General features: G+C 36.6%; 1 protein-coding gene across 2 annotated transcripts in view; it reads right to left on the bottom strand.

Annotated features, from left to right (window-relative positions):
• Positions 1-19250, bottom strand: part of STXBP6 (syntaxin binding protein 6) — a 95679-nt gene that overhangs the window by 66241 nt on the left and 10188 nt on the right. The window contains exon 1 of one of the 2 annotated variants that reach the window (XM_053946576.1): positions 13-71. The exons of the other annotated variant lie outside the window; for it this stretch is intronic. The gene's annotated coding sequence lies outside the window, so the exon portion shown is untranslated. Of the gene's footprint in view, positions 1-12; positions 72-19250 lie in introns of those variants that run through there. 2 annotated transcript variants of the gene reach the window in all.

Raw genomic sequence — 19250 nt, 5'->3', positions numbered from 1 at the left:
AGCAGTAAATACCTCAATGCTTGACACATTTCTTCACCTGAGGCCCTGAGCATTTCCTATAACCTTTCATTACAATGGGAGGTGATTTGAATTCTGTGCAAGTTGTACAGACCTACAGATTTAAAGAGATAAAGAGCTCTAAATAAAATACATATTTATAAAAAGAGAGTAAAAAAAAAAAAAGGAAGGTACTTTTGAGTTTCATCTGTAACACAATCTTTAAAAAAAAAATACACCTAGAAGTTTGGTACACCTTCCTCTATCACCCTGCAAAAAACCCAAACATCTCCTTACAAAGACAGATGATCAAGGACACCACAGAAAACCCATAAATGGGCAAATGAGAACCAGTCCCACTTTAATGTGGAAGTCAGAGCAGCTGCTTTCATTTTTGCACTCTGCTCTGCTGAGCAAAATACATACATAGAGCATCCTGGTAAGTGATACCTGTACTTCCTCAAGGCAGATGTAGCAAAAGCAGAAGATGCAGTATCACTTGGTTCTTTTGAGACTGTGCCCCTAAACTGTCTCCAAATGGTACAGAAAATTAAGTAGGAGGTGACATAAGAAGGCACCAGAAACATATTGTGGGATGGGTTGCTATATATTCCAGGTCATATTTAATGTTCTGAAAAGAAAACAGCAATTCCAGATCTAGAAGCTAATGTCCTAGTAAACAGTATCACAGATCTCACCTCACAAAAAGAATGTAATACTGAAATGAACCTAAAATACTGCAATCTGGGAAAATCCAACTCAAATATAAGACATAACATTTCTGTACTGTGATTCTGTAGCTGCAGACTATTAGTAGATTGTTTTAAATAGGTGTGCAAGAATACAAATATATATTCAAAAACTGCAGCAAATTAAAATTAATTTCTGCTTCTGTTTTCACAGCATTCTGGATCAAGACTATATTCATAAGAAATTAATAACATAATAATGCAAGGATCAGTGAACACTGATTCTTTCAGCATTTTCTGAACTGCCAAAAGCAGCTGTGTTCCCTAAATGCCCTCCCCTGGAAGCAGTATGAAAAGCTGAAGGTGTTTCTGAGAGTTGCCCCAGGGAGGCAAAGGCATCTCTGTGGAGGTGGTACAGCCCACTCCAGGTTTTTCTCAGTGAAGAACAACAGCTAGAGACCCACTCAGATTCTCCTTGTAACAATCTGAAAGTCATTATTTCGAGAATATAAAAATTTAAAAGAAAGATGGACAACACCACATTAAACAGCACCACCCAATCTACAAAACTGTTTACCAAAAGTCAGTCAAGAACTTCTTGGGAAGACTGTGCTGGGGTCATCCTCTTAAAACAGGAACATTTTGAATCACACAGATTCACCAAGAAATTTAGGAACTACCAGATGTTATAACAAAGCCACAGAGAGACCAGATTTGCATTTGTAGAAATTTGCCCTCAGGACACTGAGACATTCACAACAGTAAGAACTATTACTGTTGCATAATAACATTGAAAATCATAGTCTTAAGAGGTTAGCTTAAGTCTTATGACCTTTCATTAGTGTTTAGATCCTAAGACCAGTCATTACACCCAAACTTAAGACTTTCATTTGCAGGAGGGACTGTCACAGTTTCTTCTGCCATTCCTCAACGTTTTCTTCCTCCAAACACCTCACCTCTCTAGACTTTTTCCCATTAGCCTGCATCTTTTCTGCAATGCAATCCTCAAGTCTGGACTCACAGTTTCATTGACTGCACAAGAGTCAACTGAAAGAACTATTTGTTCGGTCTTTGGAACAGGCTCCCCAACAAGTGGTCACCTCACCAAGCCTGTCAGAGTTCAAGGAGCATCTGGACAATATCATATGCTTTAGTTTTAGGTAGTCCTGTGAGGAGCAAGGAGTTGAACTTAGTAACCCTTATGGGCCCCTACCAACTCAAGATCTACAGACTTCTATAAGGAGTGAATACTCCTTATACAGCTACTGCCATACATAGTCAGCAAAACACAAGAGCTTCAGTTCAACATCTACCATGTTCTTCAATCTTTTTGTGGGGAAGGAAAAAAAAAAGACATTTGACATCTGAATAACTAATTATTCCAACTTAACAGGGGATTTTTGTACTTACTGCTTTAAGGCTATTTCTCTTACTGTATAATAGTTTTACAGTCCAATTCTGTCTTTTAACACTTGCAGTTCTCTAGATTAACACCCACCAAAAGTCAGGAGGTACATTCTGTGTGCCATCACTTTGGACAGTTAAAATTGTTTGAGACCTAACACAGCTTCCTTTCACTCCTCCAGTAAGAACTAGAAAGATACCAACTCCTTAGAATACACTTCTAAATAATCTCTGGTTTTCTACATCTTATGCTATTTTCATATGAACCTTATTTCTTTAGTTAATCCAATGTGACTAATATCACATGAGACAGCATCAGAGGCACCATTAAAGCAGTTCTAACTTATTCACATGGCCTAATACTTTATCACAAACCCAATCAAGTGGTCTGAAATTGCATTTGAGCTATTATTACTTGTTCAATTGTTTGTCCATATTTTGGCAAAGAAAAATCACTAAAAATATGAAATTAAAGAATACTGGTGAGGAGCAGCTATGTTCCTCGAGGAAAGGGGAACTAGTTGAAAGGACTCTAGATAAGAACATGCACAGTTTCTTTCAGTAGTTTGTGTTACTTCTCATTTAACTTATGACCACCTCGAGCACTTGTACTGGCAGAAATTATTGATTTCATTTTGTACTTCTCTTCCTTATGAAAGCATAAACGCTTCTGTGGTAGTGCAGTGAACTAGACGAGAATTAATCCAGTTTTAAGCTATCTTTAAAAAAATAGTGATTACTTTAGGTTTTACTCAGATCAAGCTCCCTGATACAGTGCACTCCACAGCTGTGTGTCAGCACATGGGAATGAAGTGCAGGTGATAAGATTAGGGCCCCCAGCAGTGTTAGTTTACAAGGATCATGATATTATGCTTTAAAGAGAGAACCCCAAATGTCATGTAGTTTCATCCAATATTGAAATCATTGACTGAAGACATGGCATGGAGCCAATCTAGACAAAATTTTTTAAAATCAAACTTTGCCACAAAGAACTGAACTTACTAAAAAGTGCTAAAATAGGAGTTCATATGGGGCTTCTCCTTGATAAGAAAAAATGGGGCTCAAGATAATATACAATTTATTGGTATACTGACTCCATTATTTGTTGGCTTAAACAGAGGAGTATCAAAAAGCCAGGCTCTGTTACACAGCTATCGGAACTGTTGCCTATAGAAATATACAAAACAAATGATGCAATGCTTTTACTGCCGTATAGCACCCATAACTACAACACACTAACTCACATCACCTATTCTATCAAGGCATCTCACAGGAACCAGATTCTGACTTAAGTACTGATAATTGAAAAAACACATTAAATGGATTCATAATTTAGTGTACAGGTTGCCAGAGAGACAGGTTATTCATACAGCATCAGCTGAAGGTGTTTTAAAGAAAGAAAATATAAAACCCCACAAATTTTTTTTGAACAGCTGGCACATAGTACTCTTACCACTTGCTTTCTCCAACTAGTATAATTTAGTACATTCTGAAATCAGGTTTTACAAATCCTCCCAGCTCCATTTCCATTCCTCCTCACATAACTGATATTGGTACAAGTTGCAGTCATCCATTAAATTAAATATCCCAAAAGAGAAGGAGGGAACAAAATCAGGCCTCTCAGGCTAAATATTTTCAATTTTCTAAACTGCAACCTGCAACACCCACATCAGGAAAAAAAAAAAAAAAGTTCCTTTATATTACTTTAATGTTGGGGAAAAGCGGGAAAAGCACAACAGCACAGTAATACACTGGGACAAGACAATAAAACATAACATCAAGGCGTTAAAGCATTTTATTCCATCCATTTAAGGTGAATCAACATTCCTCGTTAAGTATAAATAGTGTTTTTTTTCAATCACTCCAAATGCCTAAGAAGAAAAACTAACTGGCAAAATGCATAATGCTTTTAAGAATGAAATACATGTGGTTCTGGGGATATTAAAATCTCTAAGAGCAGACACACCTCTATGAACTACTACATTAATGTTTTGCTTGAGGGAAAACAAGCACTATGTAAAAGTAGTAAACCATCTGTTGGCAGTGTAATGATACTTTGCAGCAGTTAAATAAATAATTTTCTTTTTGGCAAATAACGCAACCCGAACACATTTCTGACATGCTGCATGCTTCTTTCCAAGAATCTTCCAGCAATTACAAGCATCACTCACTTCAAAATGGGTGAGTTCAACAAATCTTGTAAAATTGCAGAGTGCTCTGCAAACTTAAGAAATTGCAAACAAAAATAAAATGGCCTCATCCAGTGTTTTGTTCAAGGGATATTATCATCTCAGAAATTATTAAAAATGTCATCCATGGCTTCTAGCCCCCACCGTGTTTGATAGCTGAGTTCTGCTCTCCTTACAGAATCGAGTTAGGAAAACCATGACTGCAAACAGACCTTGTACATTTGAAATTTATGGGGTTTTGTGGAGGTTTTTTGGTTTTTGGTTTTGGGGGTTTTTTGGTTTCGGTTGGTTGGGATTTTTAAGGATTGACCTGTTCAGTCTCAGAGAAAGCTGAGAAAAACTTAAAAAGGAAACTACTGGCTTTTCTTCTCTCCTCTCAAGTAAGTCCTCCTTAATTATTTTCATAGTAATAGTAATTTCCAATCAGTGATCAGTGGCAGAATTATTTTATTTTAATAGCTAGAAAATTTCCATCAAACATGGAGATGGTAATGCAGAAATTTTGTCAAGTGATAGCCCCTTAGGAACAAAACAGTCTTCTTTCAAATTAAAAATATAAATAAAATACCCCTTTCCCTCTTCACTCCTTGTAGGAACTTCTTGAGGTAGGGGAAGATTTCATCAGCTTTAGGGATCTGGACAAACCATTATGTTTTAGATTAGTATCTCTTACAGATCAGTGTGGTATTAATCAATGTATGGGATACCTGTTGCAGTTCTACATTAAATTCTGAGAACAACAGTATAACAGCACAGTGAAGGATGAAAGAACTATGGTGACCTAGACAGCCCAAGCAAACAAAAAACATCTTTCCCTATTACTATTATGTCTTTTTATATTTTGCCAAGGAAGAGACTGGAATGCCTTTATTTGAAGTGAAAGCATTAGGAGAATCAGGTCTGTTTTGCATGCCTGAAACTAAGACAATATGACATGAGGGTATGAGAAGTTGGACCAAGGAGTAAAACCTACATTTGTTAGAAGCATACTGTCCAGGGAGTGGGGACACAGCAAGACAATACAACACAAACCCCTTGTATCATTCACTTCATATATTTAGGAGTGGTTCTATCCTTATTTCACATAGCACTTAGACTTACAGGCAACAGGCATCTACCCATTTCATATGTCAAAGTAAGAGGGCTGTTTTAAAAAAAAAAAAACAAACCAAACAACAAACATGGCAAAATATACAACGTATGTCTTCCTTTAGACAAATCCCAGAAGACACCAGCTCAATCAATGCATCAGACACCCAACTTAAATGTCAACCACAACTTTGCAATTAATAATTTATGCTGTCTCTAAAGAGCAGGCACAGCTATGGACCCTGAAATAACATAATCTCTCAGTATATCTTCACAGGCTTATGAAAAGGTAATTTTAGCACCAAATGCACACTTGATTGATAAATACACATTTTAAAATTGAGTGGCATTTTTAATTTTCCCCTATCAGATTCGTACATATAGTAACTGACAATGTCCACAGCAACAAATCCTCCGCAACAATTCTGTGCCAAAATCAACTTCATACAGCCCACATCATATTTTACATGGCCACACCCCTAGATAAAATGGCAGCCAACCAAAAGAACAAGCACATATTCCATATAGAATTATGACTTTAATTCCACAAATACATTCTGCATCAACAACAGGAAGAAATATATTCCATCTTTAACTAAGACATCTGAATACAAGGTAAGGGAAAACTGACAGCCATGCAGCCCTGGTTGTGTTGTGCAGCCTAGAAAACAAATTCACATAGATACAGATGTGTTTATCTCAAATAATTATTCTTCTACCATAAACAGCCTTATGAAAATCCTCCTCCTGCGCAAAACTTCACCACCACTACACGATAGTAGCAACTCATACAACTGCTCAAGGACAGAAATTTCCAGTTACAGACAGGAGTACTGTTTCACAGAGAATAAATCTAATCCTGTCCTCAACCAAAAGCTTTTCAGTAGCGGCTTATGCCAGATAAATTGTGGGATTTTGCCAAATGAAGGGGTCAACATCCTTCATCTCCCAGTATTCTCCTGATTCATTAGAACACTCAACCTATACTAAAATTTGCAGCTGCACATTAGTATCAAAACAGTGAGACTGTGGGTAGAATATGCACTACTCTTGGCAGTAATCTACACTTCACTAGGTTAATTCATTCTTCAAACCTTACCCTCATCTCTGCACATTCCTTTAGAACCAAGCCCTAAAATGACATTCTTAAACTTTATCATTTTTGTATTCTGAACTCATCTCAGAGACAATGATATCCTGTGTTACAATGAACTTATAGACTCCTCTGCACAGTTTTTATCTTTTTCTTTCTTTACTCAACAGGACCCATAACATCTACTACTCCTAACACCATACTGTATTAAAAACTATTAAACTACTTTGCCTTTCCAATACAACAATCAACATAATTAGTTAAAAGCAATTCCTTAATTCAGTAATTAACTGCTTACATGCAGCACCCAGAAAATTTTATATGTACATCTTATGTTAAATCAAATGGTGTTTTTGCTATATGTTTTTCCTTTCATATATTTTGCAGACATTGTAACAACAAAACCCATAAAATTCATAAAAGTTATCAGTAGCATTATCTCCAGACTTGTAACTCCTCAAAACTACCCATCAAGAAATCAGCTACATTGAAAGAGAATGGTTAATCTAACAACATGAATGATTCAATCAAGCTTCACTTTACCCTTTACTTTTCATTTCACACAGTTAGTAGGTAAATAAACATGACTTTATAACCTGATACTTGGCCATTCATTAGACTTAATTACTCTAACAATTTACTTCAAACATAGTCATTTCATAATGGCTAACACGACAGGCAAAGAAGCTTAAGAACTTACACAGGTGGCTTTAATTTCACAATACACATTTACACTTCCAACACCTAAAATATGCTCACGTGTTTAAGGTATATAAGAACTTATTAAGACAAACAACATACTTTGAGAAACTGATTAAGGCTTATTTCTGTGTCTTGTTAATCCTCAGTGAAAACAGCACTTTGCCAACATTAAGTACATAATAAATGAAAAGCTCACTACATCTGCCTTAAAGCACTAGCCATCCAGATAGGCACCATGAGCACAGGTACAAGGAAAGTAAGATGTAGGTGAAAAATATGTGTTTGTAAAAACAGTATGGGTACAGCCAAGAAACTTCAGAGTAATCCCAGCTTCTAGTGAAGAAGGAATGGGACACAGAGAATATCTGTTGAAATAGCAGAAAAAATCAAGTACAATTCCAAGCACAAGATGCCCTTGATTTAAAAGCATTTGGCAAGTGACACAGTAACAAACTACTTTACCACAAGAGATTAACAAAGATGTCTTTGCATTCCAGGCAAAAGAGTAAAACTTCTTTTACCCACATAACATAGCCATCTCCTAGCAGAGAGCAGAAAGGACCCAAACTCTACCAGAAGAAACTAACTAATAACATAAGTTATTTGTAATAACTTATGGAATAACAGAAATAACATAGGTTATGATAAAAAGGGGAGGGGCAAAGCCCCACTTCTCAGAATGCTACGATGACACCAGAAGATAAGTACATTGCACTGGGAGTATATATCTTGTCATTTTGTTCAGCCTCCACAAGTCTCCTCTCATGCACTGAGGAAGATGTTTCTTGTACTGCAGGAACTCCTGTGCTAGTGGAAGCAAGCCTCTCCACTCAGAAGCACTGAAGGTGGTCCCCACAGGCCGTACTATGGAGTGTGAGCGTGTGTGGTGAAATCCAGGACTGGGCATTACCACGCTGGACTACAGTTACGCCAGGGGCTGCCTAGATAAGGGAACAACAGAAAGACATGGCAAGCAATTCACTCTTGTGCCCTAGTAGCCTTGCCAAGGATAAAAGCAACAGTTCATGCTCCAAAAGTCTTAGGATAAGTCTTCTTCCTCAATTTCTATGCATCTAAGATATATTAACATACATAAAATAAACTTCAAAAATTAAAACTCCCATAGAAAATCCCACTCTAAAGAGGAAAAAAACTATGCAAGGGCCTTTCACTAATAAATGGAGCACAGGAGTCCACTGCTCAATGAGATTGTCATAGATTGTGATAGAGAATCTCAGAGTGAGAATATATGCAAGAGACATGGAGGCAGTGCCACTGACCACCAGTAATAAAATATCTGAAACGCAGGATCCAGTGGCTAAGGTACAATATTAGATTCTTTTAAGGGCCTGAGACTGGATCAGTTTCTATAAAAACCAAATTTATAGAATTTTATGAAGTGTCAGGAAGGAAAGTTCAAGTGCAAAGTGCTAACATGACTGCATGCATTTCTGCCAACAAAATTACTGACTGTTCTCACCTTAAGAACTACAGAACCAAATCTAGAGAATACAGATGCAATAGCCTTGCTAGACAGTATTTAAAAACCTGCCACAACTCCTACAAAAGTTAGAAGGACTTAACTGAGTCAATTCAATTTGACTGAGCAGCATCAAAGCACTGAGTCACTTCAATTTCTTCTTGTAAGTAAATCATAGATAAATAGATATTTATTTATCATAGATAAATAAACTAACATTTCATAAATAAAACCTCAGAAAAGGCAAGTGCAGAAGAATACAGCTTCATTTCTATGACTATTTTCCATCTCCTAGTGCCACAATACAGTTTTTCAAGTAATTTACAGTTAAATTTTCTTTGAAACATTTTCTTTGAAACATTTCTGGACTACTTTTAGTCAGTCAACTCAATGTTTTTCCCTCAATAATGGTATTTACCCATATATAAATTTAGGCCAAAACTGAATTGGCAACAACATACTACTCCTTACCACTCCTGACATTTTTAATTCTCTCATCTCATTCAGATTGTTAACTTTTACTAGTATAGAAAGTCTTGTCCAAGTCCCTTTAATGCTTTTATTGGAGAATAAGAGGAAACTGCTCTCCTGGAAAACAGTTCCCAATATCATAAAGGCATAAAAGTAGGTGGCCATGTGCAAGTGTAAAAGGAGGGTAAGTTTTACTAACTTCACAATATATTTTTTTTCTTTCTGGAAAGCACAGTGAAAATCCTTAAGTCGTCTGGTGATCTCATTGCGCTGAGACCAGCACAGTTCCCAAACCCATGACTCATTCCAATCCCAGCAAAAAAATTGCTGGAGACAGATGTTTTGTTTATGAATTAATTCCTTCAGTATGTCCTGCTCATTATAAAAAAAATAATCAGGCTTTACTTTGTATACAAAAGATAAAGCATGACAGTCATATTCCTGCATCACTCTTTTCTAAAGGGCTCGTCTCCAGCTCCCTCCAGGTGGCCACAGGCCCCACCAAGCCAGTCCCACCTGTGGGCTCACATCCCAGCCTGGCCTCAGGCCATCTCTACAGCCCTGTGTGACCACAGCTCCACTCAGCAGAACTTCTTCTGATCCAGCCCCACCATCTGCTGGTGGGCTGATACCCCAGGCTGGGCTCGACCCCATCCCCAGGGAGGTGTCCATGCCCCAGGCTGAGGCCACTCAACAGGCTGGACCCCAGGGAGCCCTCACCACTCCTGGTGCCACAACCACAGGGAACCTCAAGTTCACAGGGCACCTGGGCAGGTTTAACCAACATGAGAAACAAAAGATCAACTTAAAACCACCAGCAGCTGTTTGCACAAGGAACACCAGCAACCGCTTGAGTAAACGCAATAAGCAGCAAACAGGATCCAAAGCCTGTGCTTACTTAAGCCTTTTGCAGTTATTCCAAATTCATAAGGACAGGGGAAGGCAAAACAAAGGAATCAAGCAAACAAAACTTATTTTTACTCTCTTTTAGAAGGTTTTAAGTAATGGATGGCAGATCATGAGAGAGACTACTGCAGAAGGTACCAGCAAAGGACAGGCAAAGCGTTGAGAGTAGAGAAGCAAAAGGAAGGAAAGTCAGAACACCTAATCATCGCCTGCACACAGTAATGAAGCAGCAGTAGCCAGCTGGAGCTATTTCTTCTTCAAATAAAAGGTAACTATGCAAGAGACTGCCCAGCTGAGCAGTGGGAAAGAAGACAACATGCATCTGAAAGCTATACCACTGAATCAAAAACTTTCTGCTTATATGTGGTTAGCAAGGGCAGCAAGGACTTCAAAACTGCAGATGGAGATCTTCAGAGGGAGGGCTGCAAAACTTCTGCAGAATGACAGCAGCAGCCTGATTTTGACGATGACCTAAAAAGGCTGTAGAATCTCCCTTAGTCACTACATCTCCTGTAGGCAAGCCTCAATGCACAGAGCCAAAGTAACTAATGACGTTCTTCAAAACACCAGCATGGCAAGGACATACGTAATCCTGCTGACAAACTCTGAGCTGAGATTTAGTAGAAAAGAAAAATGATACAAGCAATTCTAGTCTAATAAGAGCACATTAAAAATTGCTTCAGTGACACTGGCAAGAAACCCAAATTTGATAGGAGGCAAAGGAGCTGCCAAGCCTTGACAGTTCTTCCACTCTAAGTCAAGATAACAAGATAACCACTTCAGCAACAGTATGATAATTAGAGAGACAAGCACATCCTTTATATGTCAATAAAAATTCCTGGTTATTCAAATACAACAGTTCATGCATAACAGTGCTCAGACTACAACTCATCAACATTTATCAACATCCTGAGAGCATAATCCCATTCTAGTAAAATGATAAATAGAGCAGGCCAAAAAAGAGAATTATGCACAATATGGTCTCGCTCACAGTTAAGAATGGTTCCTGTTCCATATGGGCCACCAATAGGCAGTCATCTGAATTTAAGAAAGTCTGTAAACTTGAAATTAGAACAGAAAATAAACCCTTGAACCTATAACCACATCTAAACAGAAAGAAAAAAAGTTCAAATATTTAGCATTGCTATTGTGTACAGATAAGAGTGGAACTAACACTTAAAATCAGATTTTTGAGCAATTTGTGCAGTAGTTCAAAAGAAGTAAAAGCAGTTTCACAGATATTCTGGTTTCACTAGAACATGTAACTATCTGTAAGACCCTAGGCTACAAGCCTCAATAAGTCTATCTTTCAAAATGCTGGGTATATAAAAAAAAAGACTGCAACTTCTCCCTGAACAGTTATGAGAAATTTTGAGGTAATATTTCAAAATAAACCTTGCTGAATTTCAAAGGCTTATTTTCCACAGGTTTTTCCACAGGTTTGCTCCCTGTTTGGTCAGAGAATATATAAAATGACAAGCACAACTGCCCATTGTAAACCAGCACTCTTATATCCACTTATACATAAAACAGATTCTTTACAGCATCCTCTGTTGCATAAGGAGGCGACATTTTGAAATTCAAAGCAAAAAATATTAATAAAACCTAAATAAACGCATACCAATGACAGGCAAAATTTCAGTTAAGATTTACTCATAGTAGAACACCAAAAACAATGGATCAACTTAATTCTGGTGACAGAAGAATGAGGAAGTTTTTGTTCAGAAAGAAGTTTAACTCTACTGAAACTCAGAAAAGGATTTCAAAAGCATTTCAAAAGATACAGTCCCTAATGGGGGTAACTCAAACATATATTATTTACAACTGATATTTCTCTAAGCAGTTAACACCAACTCAAGGTAACCTCCTGTGGGAAATAGTAAAGGTAAAAAGATTTTCAGAAAGCTGGGAAAGCAGGCCTTAGAAACAGAAAGAACAGAGAACTAGCTACAGCTACATCTGTCTAAATCAAAGAAAACCCACTTTAAGCATACGAGATATAAATAAATAAATAAATAAATGGAACAAGCAATTGCTTGGTTTGTTTAAATATCCTTTAGTCTAACTTACTTCTAATGTCATTTATACAATTTATACCTCAGCTGCATCTGCATAATACTTCAAACTCACAAACACTGCCAGAGTGAATAAATGCATTAAAAGGTAGTAATGAAACTAATAATCTGACATTTCAAAATCAGAAACTATTGTCCCTGTCTTGATGGATACAATTAGTTTGAACAGCATTAGAAGAAATACAGATTAAAATCTTCAAATTTCAAATTTAAAACTGAAAAAAGTAAGAGCTTTCTATTTAGCACATGAAAATCCTGTTATTTAGCAATTGACAGATCAAAAACGCCAAATATCTGTCCATGCAAAGGATGAGCACTTACTTGAACATTTTGGTTGCAGAATATACAGCTCATATTTGACAGAAGGACATGTCCTGTTTAAGCCATGCTTAATTACAGTGTTCTGCCAAGCATTCCTCTGTTACTTGAGCATTCCTTGTTACACACCAGGTTCATGCCTGTGCTTGTGACACATAAGCATGAGGTAACTGCAGGGCTTATGCACAAGATAAAGGTATGCAACAGACTCATAAGTCACATGTATTCATGCTGGGATAGCTCAGCACTTTTGCAGAAAACCACAGACAGTACAATGGGCAAAGGATATATGGTGATCCTGACAAGTGTTTTATCCTTGCCACTTGCTGAAGAGATCCCACAGAGCCATTAAAAGCACTGCAAGGGGTTTGATATAATCTACAAGGAATTTGGAAAATTCATATCTATTTAAAAGTGGATTTGAAAACTGTCACTTATACTGAAGTTGTCATTTTCACTCAAATAAAAATCCACAATGACAGCCATCAAGCATTCCCAAAGGAGAATAAACTAGAAACATAGAGCATATTCATAAAAGGAGGTTAGGTGAAGAAATGAAACAGTCAAGTCTTTAGTGACAGTTGAAATCAAATGAAAAACCTAAGATTCCAACTCCTATTGAGTTTTCCCTTACAGTTATTAATTTTTTCAAATACAAATTACAAGTTTTTAGGCAGAAAGCTTAATTGCTTGCTTTGTATCAAGCAAGTTCCAGACAGAAACAGACAATTTTACTTCTTTTCCAAAATCAGGCTTTGACTGAACAGAATTTCTAAGATGATGAAACATGCTTACCAAGCACTGCTCAAAGAGAAATTCCATGTAACTTCCTTTTGGTTTCCTTTGCATTTCTGCACAAGTGAATTAGTTACTTTGAAGAACAGCAGATGGTATTAACTACAAGGCATTCTTAAATAGTACAAAAAAGCGAAGTGTCAGTTACCACCTTCAAGCACAATCATACAAAACAAAGAGGTTATCAATGAGCAGAGAGCATAGCTCTTCCTTCAAGCCAAAGCAGCAAAAGATATTCTCAACCTCACTGACAAACTGGTACATTTTAGGTGGTCTAAGAATACAAAATGCTCTAAAATACAAAATAAAGAAACCCAATTGAATGGTCAATCCTAAAGTAATGAGTGGTAATTCTGTGCCAAGTACATAAACAGATGCAAACTGAAAGTATACTGAAATAAAACACTAGATTTGAAAACTCACATTTATAAATTGTATCCAAACCATTCTCATCTGAGTACAGGGACAGTATCCATAGGGGAAGGTTCCCTTTCTCTTCCTGCTCTCTTTCAAAATTACCTTTCTTTGATTACCTTCATAAACTTGTTTTGCTAAATTGGAGATATCTACAAACATTGCTGTGCCCACTGGTGGAAAATGGTAGGCAAAAGGACCTTCTTCAGTCACTCTGAATCTTGAACATTGAAAATAATGCAGAAAAGAGTATCCAGAAGAGCATCCATTTCTATTTCCATAAAATGATGTACAGTATCTGCACTACCAGCAAAGTCTAGAATTTAGAACAGCTCATAGAAATAATATGTATTAGGCAGCCACCACTGGCATTATGCAAGCTTCAGTGTGACATCAATGTTCTTCTTTTAAAACTCAAGCCACTAAACAGGACTGATGCCTACTGACTTGTGGATTAAAAGAAACTGATTGCAATGAAGCATTTGGTTGACTTAAAGAGACTGCATTTTTAGAAAACTATTTTTTGGCAGTCTCACTTTGCACACATTAACAGAAGATCTCAGAAATCATATCCTAAGAGAGGAATTGCCACCTCCACCTTAGAAAGGAAAAAAAAAAAATCCCAACTAACTTTATCAATATAGTTCTAATTCTAGTGTCTGGCAGGAACCGTCTGTCTCTTACTGCAGTGTTTCCTCTCATTATGCAGTTTAAGAAAAAGAGGTTTGTCTATGCTAAATCAGCCCAAATATCCTTCAAAATTATTATGATAATCTAGGCACATAATTATTTTTCACCACAGTACTACATTCTGTTCAACACCTCTACTTCAACTCCATCAAGCTGTAACGCTGTCCTGTGCTTACTGTTTTGTTATAGTTTTGAGGAATGTCTTGAGCAATTCAAATCTGCAAATTTCATACCACAACCTGAATACACAGAAGTGATAATGAACGTAGCTGGTTACAGGAGACAAAATCATTTCCCAATTTATGGATCTCCAGTATGTATTTTTTGCGGGGGGGAGGAGTGGACAGTACCATGCAGCTGATACAGAAGAAAAGGAATTTGGAGCAAAGTGTTGGATCTGAATACCATCACTGTGGAATATTACCAGTTCTGATCCACACAACACTGCTTTTATTAGCTTTTTGAGTGCATTTCCCAAAGAAGACATAAAAAGAAATTACCTACTATCACTTTTTACATAAACTTAGTTTCGGTAAGAGCTTACACTGCTTTGTGCCTGATCTGTGTCCTCTAGTTCACGCATATTGGTAGACTACATTTTGGAGTATTTCAGTTTTGTTTGAAGAACAATGTTTTGATGAGAGAGAAATCTAGGACAACTTTACAGCTTTAATAAAATGCCCTCATTGTTATCATTCAACAACACACTTTCAATGAAAATAGGAATGATGTCATTTTTCTTACCTTTATTTAAGGAGGCAGAAACCTACAACACTGCAATCACACATGACAGAAATTGGTGGTACAATCCCAATATAATTTCAAAATGTGAAGAGAAGGGTGTAGGTGAAAGGGAGAACAACATTCCCAATTTGTTTGAAGTTACCCAAGTTTCATGAACAAATGTGATTCTATGTATTTCAGGGCTTTTAAATCTACACTGAGCAGTCTAGTTGAAATTAACATGTTATTCTGGCTATTTCTGCTGTAATTGACAAGAAGATGAATTTCATCTTCCCTTCAAGCCCATGTAATCTTTATTCATTTGCAATTTGTCAACATCCCGAAGATATTAACCATAGCCTTCAGGCCTATTCCCAGGCTATATTATTGCTGGGACAGAAAACGACAGAACATTTTCATACAGTGCTTTCAAACCCAATCAGCGTGGCCTCCGAAGCTTTCAGAAGAAGGCTACCTCAGTCTCTCTTCCCTTGTGCTGCAAAGACGATGCTAACTGCATTTCACACACAGAAAGAACTAGGTCCTTCAAACATCACCAGGTTTTCTCTGCCTTCTGTCAGGAGAACTCACCCTTCCCAGGATCTTATCTCCCAGTAGTCAGAAGGGTAGTACAGCTGTATTCACACTGAAGAGATGTGTTTTCAATGTACCAGCACATTTGGTGACTTTTAAGTTTACTCTATGACCTGTCAGGTTTCCTAGAATAATGTACATATGTTTGCTGAGCATTCAAATGTGCGCAGTATTCCTTCTAGCTTTTGCAGATATATTAACTGCTTCAAGGTATCTGACACCCAGTAAGTCCAAGGTGCAAACACCAGAAGAAAGGCATAAAAGGAAACTCAAATTGCTCACCTTATCACCAAAAGTTCTTGCTCTTCTACAATCAAAGCAGATAGCCTTGTTAAATAAACTATGTCAATCAGGTTCAAGATCAAATGCAAATGTTTACTGTCTTTTGTCTTTCCTGCTATACAACAGAACGATTTACTGCTCTTTATGATGCCTTTTCACAACTGTAATACGAACACTTCAGATCCAGTACTTCCTTGTACACAGCTCTGCCTTCACCAGAAACACAATTCCCTCCTCTATTCATTCCTGAAAGGAATCAAAAATGGCTTTACTCAGGGGATGTAAGCCCTGTTACAATACAGTGGCAAGGCTAGAGAAGTGTGAAAATGTACACTGAAGTCAGAAGGAAAATATTTTTAAGCAAATTTGCATCAACTAGGATCTTGTTGTAAAATTGTTAAAATCTTATCCAGATTATTGTTATTAATACACTTCTGTGATCAGTACATTTTACTGAAGTGTGCACGGCATTCTACACCTTGTTAAATATGAAGGTGCTTTACATTTTTGCTGGTAGCTTAACACTTTTCTTTGAAATCTTCTCCTTTCAACATTAAGTTTTCACAATAATCATGCTGTAACCCAAATAGGCAACCTGATGCAACTACAGTCTTTTTAATCACCCATACCTGTGTGAAATTTGGTGAAGGGATGGAATAGAAGATAAAAGAAAGGCAATCCAAGTATGTAACACCAGAACATTGAGAAAGAAACTTAAGAAAGAAGGAAACAAGAAAAAGAAGGGAATCCCCTACTAATTTTTATATGAAGACAAATGTGTAACAGTGACAGGACAGACTTAAAAGAAAGGAGAAATGTCTTCCTCAAAGAGGAATAAAATCAGTAAGTGTCATTCATTCAACGGAGACCCAGAATCCTGTGAGGCACACAAGTATCTTTAAAGTTAATGATGGTCTGTGCTCATTATGTTCAACAACTGGAGAAATCCCTGAGAGAGATCTTCAGGACAGGTAGGTAAAGCCTCACAGATAATTACTTATACTTAAGAGCTCTTTCAGTAGCTTTCCCATTATGCAAGGATTCAGCCATGCATTTTATGATGGATGTTATCACTAATAAAATACATTAAACACAGTATAAACAAAAGACAAAAGCAAAAAAAAACCCAAACAAACCAAAAATTTCCCATACCCCACAGAGATAAGGCAGACCTGTTTGATTTTGCACACATTCACTTTGCAAATAGCATTTTCATCCTTTCCCAGTAAGTATCAGCTATCATGTTACCATCACAACAGTTTCTCAGGGCTGCATATGTAAGTTTCAGTCTTCAAGCAAAACAACCCACCCACTCAAAGGTCTGAATCCAAACCTTGGTAGATATAAGAAATACTAAAATGTTGTTTGGGGTTTTTTTAATAGTGAGTTTACATAAAATGCAGATGTACAGTATACATTTCAAGGGTGATGCTGAGTCAGAATATACACTAACAGCCTTTATTCAGCCTAACAAGTACAGCGAGGTCACCAATGAAATACAATATATACAGATAGGCAGGGAAGTTTCAAAAAAAGAGACCCACTAAGCAATATCCTTATTAGGGTCTTAGTGCACCCTAAATGAAAGCTACATGTGCTTTATTCTGGTCATTCATCACTAAAGTAGCTGAACTTAGTATTCCACAAGTTCATATGCTTTCAAGAGTCCAACAGAACTAATCACTTTCTAAAAAGTGGGATATTATCAGGATTGCAGTAATTTAAAAAATTTACTATTCCTGTCTACATGTTAGAAAGTTTTCAAAGATGAAAAGTCAACTACATTTTTAAAGTTAATATCCCAAAATACTTGGGGCAGGGGGAAAAGGAGGGAAAGGGAAGCTTAGGGTTTTGGTTTTTTCTTCAAAAAAGGATTTGCATTACTTCATTTGCTGAAAAAAGAAAGAAGCATTTCATTTGCAAAGTACACGTGTTAGGGACTACAAGATCTATTAGTATTTTAGAACTTTCTGTCTCTCCAAGAAAATTTCATACAGAAAGGTTTCAAAGGACAGGCAACTCTGTAAAAACCAACATCTATAATACAAGAGCCATGAGTGTAGGCACATAGCACATGGTACAAATATTGTTCTTACAACTTCTTAAAAAGCTTTCATCTAGCTTTTACAAGGATACTAATTTCTCAAAAGCTACATCATTATAAGAGCTGCTTCTAAATCCTCATAAGAAAAAGATTCTGAAATTAAGAAAGAGAGTGTTAAGCATTCTGTGCTTTTATCTACTATGCCTACTGATGTTTCAGTCTTTCTTCAAAGAGCAATCTTTTGTATGGCCATCTGCACAGCAAGTAAAGAAAGCATGAGATGTTTTCCCAAATAAAGATATCACAAAACTGTGGGTATAGCCCTAATAGCCAGATGCATACTTGGAATTCTTTGCAACTCATTAGTTTTAGTTCCTCACTCAGCTTGACAATTCTAGCATCATTTATACTTGAGAGACTATTTTATTACTGTAGGAAAGAACAATTTCATAGGACCCCCAAGAGAACTGAGAGATTTCCATCTGGAATCAAGCAAGGATCTACTATTAATAAACTTTCCAAATTTTTTTTTTTTCTCAGAAGTCCATTCAGGCCAATGACCAAAAAAAAAAAAAAAAAACAAAAAAAAACCAAAAAAAAAACACCAAAAAAACCCAAAAAAAACCAAAAAAAACAAAAAAAAAAAAAAAAACAAAAAAAAAAAAAAAAAAAACACAAAAAAAAAAAAACAAAAAAAAAAAAAAAACCCAAAAATATTGTGGTTATGCATAGATGCAAATTCACCTCTTAAAAAGCAAAAATTTCAGGTACACATAAATATGTAATTAATTTACAAATTATGTATACTAAAGGTAACCTTTAACCAACAAATTTGAAGAAACACAATAGAAAATTCAAAGTACTACATAGACATTACCCATACTTAAAGTGCTCAGCCATTTAGAACAATGAAAAATGCCAACCAGAAGCAGCCCTTCAGTGTCCTGTACCTTGTAATACAGATAATCCTACACTGAAATCAACTGCTCCATTCAATGAAAGATTGAAAGATAACAGATGCATTTCTCTTGCCTTTGAATGTACACTACTCACATTTTAAGCTTAATTAAATACAGAATACTCTGCACATAATAAAGTATATTAGATTTGCCAGCACCATACTGAAGCAAACAACCACCCACAATTTCAAATTTGTCTTTTTCTTTTCAGTGACCCTTTAGCACTGGCAAAGCATTGGCTTCTTTTGTTCCACAGCAGAATAAGAAGCAACCATTTAATTAGATATCTAACATAATTCCAGGTCCTTCCTTATTCTATCTACATTTCTTCAGGCT

Source organism: Vidua chalybeata, chromosome 6 (genome assembly GCF_026979565.1).
Source record: "Vidua chalybeata isolate OUT-0048 chromosome 6, bVidCha1 merged haplotype, whole genome shotgun sequence".
NCBI lineage: Eukaryota > Metazoa > Chordata > Aves > Passeriformes > Viduidae > Vidua > Vidua chalybeata.
Note: the sequence above shows the minus strand (reverse complement) of the source record. Positions and strands in the feature narration are given on the sequence as shown.